The sequence below is a fragment of the Capsicum annuum genome, chromosome 7 (assembly GCF_002878395.1).
Source record: "Capsicum annuum cultivar UCD-10X-F1 chromosome 7, UCD10Xv1.1, whole genome shotgun sequence".
Taxonomy (NCBI): domain Eukaryota; kingdom Viridiplantae; phylum Streptophyta; class Magnoliopsida; order Solanales; family Solanaceae; genus Capsicum; species Capsicum annuum.
Genome location: NC_061117.1, coordinates 200,877,011 through 200,883,034, shown reverse-complemented (window position 1 = coordinate 200,883,034; position 6,024 = coordinate 200,877,011).

Below are 6,024 nucleotides of genomic sequence, written 5' to 3'. Positions count from 1 at the left end.
CTATTGGGAGAATATGATTGATGCTCATCTAACTTGATTCGATTGCATGTCTAGATTGGTGGATGCTTGATTTTCTAACCCTCAACTCCTTCACTGATTTTGTCAGCATAGAATTCAACATGTGTGTTTATATATATCTTCTTTGACTCCATTCAAAATCATTCTTTAGGATTAAAATTTTCACCCGAATAAGAATTAGTTGGATCAAAATTGAAGCTTTATTATCACTATTATATTTTTTCTTTTATAGTTTATAGGTCATAGATAAAAGTCGGTTGGTTTTGAAGAATTTCTTGTGTAAATGTTAGGTTTAATTGTATTGTTTTGATATATTTATTATCTTATTTTTTTATTTTAATTTATAGCTGGAAGATGAATGTAGGTCGGCTTTGAAATTTTTTTTTTAGGTAAAAGTTAGGTTTAATTGTATTATCGTAATATTTATATTAGTTTGCTATTTTGTGATAGTTTATAGTTCGTAGATGAATCTCGACCGACTTTGAGAATTTTTTGTGTAAAATTTAAGTTTAATTGTATTGTTTTGATATCACTTTTATCGTATTATTTTGTTGCAGTTTACAGGTCATAGATAAATGTTGGTCGGCTTTGAGAATTTTTTTTATGTAAAGGTTAGGTTTAGTTGTATTATTTTGATATCTCTATTATCGTATTATTTTGTTATTGTTTACAGGTGGTAGATGAGTGTCAGACTACTTTGAGAAAATTTTTATGTGTAAAGATTAGATTTAATTGTATTATTTTGATGTCACTATTATTTTATTATTTTATTGCAATTTACGGATAGTATATGAATGTCGATCGACTTTTAAAAATATTTTTGGTAAAGATTAGGTTTAATAAATAAATTCTTCATCTTTACATACTCAAAAGATATTAAATTTAATTATTATATTCATCTTTATTATTTAAAAAAATATCCTATTTAGTGTAATGTTTGAACTTATTAAAATGATGTACACGCGCAAGACGCGTACACCTAAACAAGTATGTATATATATATATATACTAGTTTAGTCGTACGTGTAACTTTTAATTATTTAAAATTAAACAATTTTATCTATCACTAAGATTTTTAATGAAGTGCAAAGATAAAAAAAAAACATAACGAGCAATTTTGTAAAATAAATAAATTAAGTCCTAACTCTATACAAAGCAAAAACAATATACTCCCTCCGTCCCATTTTACTCGTTCCAATTTGATATTGCATATTGTTTAAGTAAAAAAATTTATAACATGACTACTTTACCATATTACCCCTATTAAATGATGTTTACATTTTAATTTGGAGAAAAAATAATTAATACTAAGGGTAAAAAAGGAAAAAAAAATGTCTTGTCTTGATTAATGAAAAATCAAATTAAAAAATTTGGGACGAGTAAAATGGGACGGAGGGAGCATCACAAATAGTAGTAACACGAACTATACTAATATTTGAACAACTTTGCAAAAACCAAATTTGTAGATGTAGATGTAGATTTATAGATTTTTAAAATCTTCTTAAAATAAAATTTAGTTAATTTAGAATTCTTAAACTAACAAAAAAATATTGGTTATCATTAATTCTGATAACTTCTAATACGTAAAGGTTTTATCATAAATATATTTAATTAATTTTCAACTCTTAAATCTTTCAAAAAAATAGCGAAAAGACGATTTCGTCTAAAATAAAAAACTTTTAAATAATAACAAAAAATTCAAACGACATTTTAAAGATCCTTCACACTTTTAATATATACTCACATGTGTTTCACGTCAAACCTCCAATCGACATGAAATATATAAAAGAATAAATGATTAAAAAATAACAGTTGACTTTAAATAAAATATAATATTTTTTCTTGAAATAATATCAAAAGAGTACGGGGTTACCTTGAATATTAGTAATAGTATTTTATGAGTTCTATGTTTATTAACACTTCTCTCTCTTTAATCATGTTGCCACTATGCACGGGGACGAGCAAGTATAGTTGCTACGTTCTTGTTCAGCAAATAGGACCAAATCAAAGAGAAACGTGAGAAATTATCAAAATCATAATTCATTGTTAATGTTGATTATGCATAATTCATATATAAACTTCAAAATTACTAACTAAAAAAATAAAGTAAAATAGAAAGAATAAGAAGACGACTTAAATCAAAATAAGAGAAAAACGTAGAAGATTATATGAAGAAATAATGTAACCTTTTTGCTAATTTAATTTTCCTTTAACTTAATTATATGCTTTTATAATGTTAAAAAGGTCCATTCACATAAGCTAGAACATATATACAACTGTAGACGAGAAAAAAGATTAGCAAGCTATTTATTAACTAAAAGATATATCAATATTAATTCGGGAAAGAAAAACTCTATAAATATTTTCCTTATTTCTACTCTCATAGATGCAACGTGCGTTGCATGTTTATCCGACTTTATTTAATACAAAACTTTTAATTGCAAATAATATATTTTAAATGGTACTTATATTCTTACAAAATAAAAATCAAATACAAAAAAGTAATAATTTTTAATTTAAGTTAAATATTCTTGTAAACTTTATGATACTTTAGTGATATACTCCATCTTTTACTTTTACTTGTCACTTTTGATGACACCAATAATTATGCCTAATGAAAGTGTGTACTTTATTTGACAACGAATGCTATAGATAAGAAAATTGAGCGTATTTGAATACGGATTTTTTTATTAATCTATAGCTAAATTGCTCGTAGCTAATTTCTTTTTCTTTTTTTTTTAGTTCTGTACTAATCCACCACCAATTACAATTCGTGATAAATCTTTCCTCTTAACTTGCATCGATAATTTATGTTGATTTAATAGTGAAATAACTTAATGTATAAAGAAATATTTCAGCATTACTAATATATCTTATTTAATATTTTCCTTATACACTCTACAAATATAAAAGAAAAATAATATTTTTTTATTGTGTTGGATCAGGAAAATGAAAGTAGAAAGTGGCGCAAGAAAGTTTTTACAACAACTTCAGAAGCCACAACAGTGGCATCAATAGCAGCAACATTGTTATCATACAAAACAGCAGCCAGAGACTCAACCTCGGATTGGTACTTTACACCAGCTTCTTGCTGGTGGTATTGCTGGTGGTTTTAATAAGACTTGTACTGCTCCCCTTGCCCACCTCACAATTCTTTTTAAGATTTCCTTATTCTCTTGTCCCCTACAAGTTTATTTTTTAATTTTTGATTAGATGTCGTCTGAGTCAGCTTTCGCACATCTTGACTAAATTCACGTGAAACTTGCCACCCCCACAAGTTTATTTGTTTTTCTTGTTTCCTCAGTTTCCTTTTAATTTTGGTTATGCTTTTGAATATGTGTATAGCTCTTGAAAATCGTGGTGTTCGGATCAGTTTTTACACACCTGAACTAATTTCATAGGATATCTATCCCCTTCATTTCACAAGTTAGGTAACTCTGTCCATCAAAGTTAGAAAGAGGAGAGGAATTTATTTGAGTGTTTTTTTGTATGATTTTTTATTATGGACTGTCACTTCATGAGCGCCCTAGATACTTTTATTGGGGTTTATTTCATTCGTAGTTAAGATTTAGACGGAAAATGAAATTAGGATACTTATGCATCCTTAACTAATTTCACAAAATATTTGTCATCTTCCATCAACAATAGGATACAACAGAAATCACCTAATATTTTAATCTCAATTTGCATCTGAAATCTGATGGTTCTTACCTATTTCATTGACCCCTAAATCGTTGGTTGCGCTCAAGCTTTAAACTTTAGTACCCTCAATTATGTTAATAGACTAAAAAAAGAAAATTCTGTCCAATCATTCTTGTCCTCTAAGAACTCCATGTTTTCCTAGGTATACAAGAATCTGTATTTGACAATAACAACTCCAACACAAGTTCAAGTATAAAAACAGAACACTTATCAAGTTATGCAACACCTTCAACACAAGATCAAAATGATCTTTCAAAGAAGTATTTCTTTTTTCAGAAAATTAGATAAAATAGAAAAAGGTCAAGTCCTCCGAATTCACAGAGTGTCCTTAAGGAAATAATTCCCCTCAAGTACCCGAGGTAACGAAATTTTCTCCCAGAATAAAATGGTCTAACAATCCAACTGTAGTAGTACCTCAAACGATCGAATTTTCTTTGAACTCACTCAACGATTAGATGATCACACAAAATATTTCAGAATACAAGAAGTGTTTTAATGCAGGAAAAATTTTGTATCTAAACCTATGAAAAAATGCAGGTATATATAGCCATTGGGTGCCCCTTTCGAAAGGTGTCAATGGTTCACCGGAAAGGTGTAACTATCTAAACAGTCATACCTTTTCTCGAAATAGTGTGTCTTTTAATCGAAGAGTTGTGTTCCTTCGAGAAGCCGCATCCATCGTTTTTGCATGCAGAAGAATGCACGTTAATGGAGGTTCAAAAACTACAAACAAAAACTGATTGTTTTTTTGGACTGTTCAAATAAATTTTATCCAAAAAGATAAATCTCATTGATTGAATCAGAATTTGAGTCTAGCAATGAAGACAATGCTAGGCACCTCTTGATTCTTGCATCACTTACCATGTAAAGTAAGTGTTCCTTAATATAAATGCTTGAAAGTTTTCTTCTCCCACCAATGTGGGAGAATTAGTAAACTTTCCCATTTTCTAGTACACTTTTCATTTTGAGTGTTATCTCAATTTTTTCCTCCACTTGGTTCCCTCTATTTTTCATTCACACTTTAATCTTGAACCCAACACTCCACTCACAAGAAGTCTTTAATGCCTTTCTCAAGCAACTCTTAGGTTTAAATAGATAATTACGTTGAATGACACATCTAGATATCAAAAAATACTTGTAAATGTTGTATGTCTATCTTATACCTCAACTCGGACTCTTTGCAATATAAAACAACACTTGGAAGTTTTTAATATTTTTTCAATTAATTTTATTTTGTGTCTATTTGAAATTTGGAAAAAGAAAGTTTTCTTTTCGTAAAATAGTATATGAAAGTCTGATGCAACTTTTTCATTATGAATGCTACTTAATTTTTTTCTTTAAGCTATACAACTAATGAAATTAAAATTAGTGAATTTAATAACTAAAAGAAATAAAAAAGGCATAAGATGATGATTGTGATTTATGAATAAAAAAAAAAAACATAACTTAAAATAAGAAGAAAACATAGAAGTAGAAGAAGTTGTATATTTATGTTTTATAGAATTTTTTTTCATAAACTTACTTTTTGCAATGATTCTATTATTAATCACCATGCTAGATGATTTTACTAACTGAAATTGAACTATAAACATCCTTATTGATTAATAGCCACACAGCTATATCATGAAGACATAAAACCACAACCTTGCCAGAGTAGTTTATGCAGTACCAACGCCTCACACCCAATTTAAATAGCAACCACTATATACAACAAACACTTATGACTTACTGCCATTCACCAAATACAGTTGAAAGTAGTGTACTACTTTAAACATTTGAATTAACATATGACCAGGGAACTTTATTAGTAGCTGGACTACTCACAAGGAAAGGGAACAGGAGCCAGAGCAGCACTTTTATCATACATGAATTCTTTTTTCTGAGCCGCATATTCCTTGACTTACTAACACCAAAATTCTGACAACACAAAAAGATAATAGGACTATCACTATCATTAAAATCAAGTTAGATGGTCTTTATTGCTTATGTCTTACATTTAAATTCTGTTGAATGCAAAAAACAACAATACTGCATTATCATGTCTTAGACGAGTATTTTTTAGCAAAGACAAATTGAACATTTGTCTTTCTATAACCCTATAGCTCGATGTCCTCTCTAACACAACTCATTTTGATGGCCACTATAAAATTTCAATTCAGCTACTAAAGCAACATCGATGAGATTAAAGTAGCATGATTTCATAATTAACTAATTAGAAACAACAACTACACAATAGAGTAAATTAGCCCACTGGCTCTTCCACTTTCAAATATTGCCTCCCTGTCAGTTTCTTTTCTTTCGTAG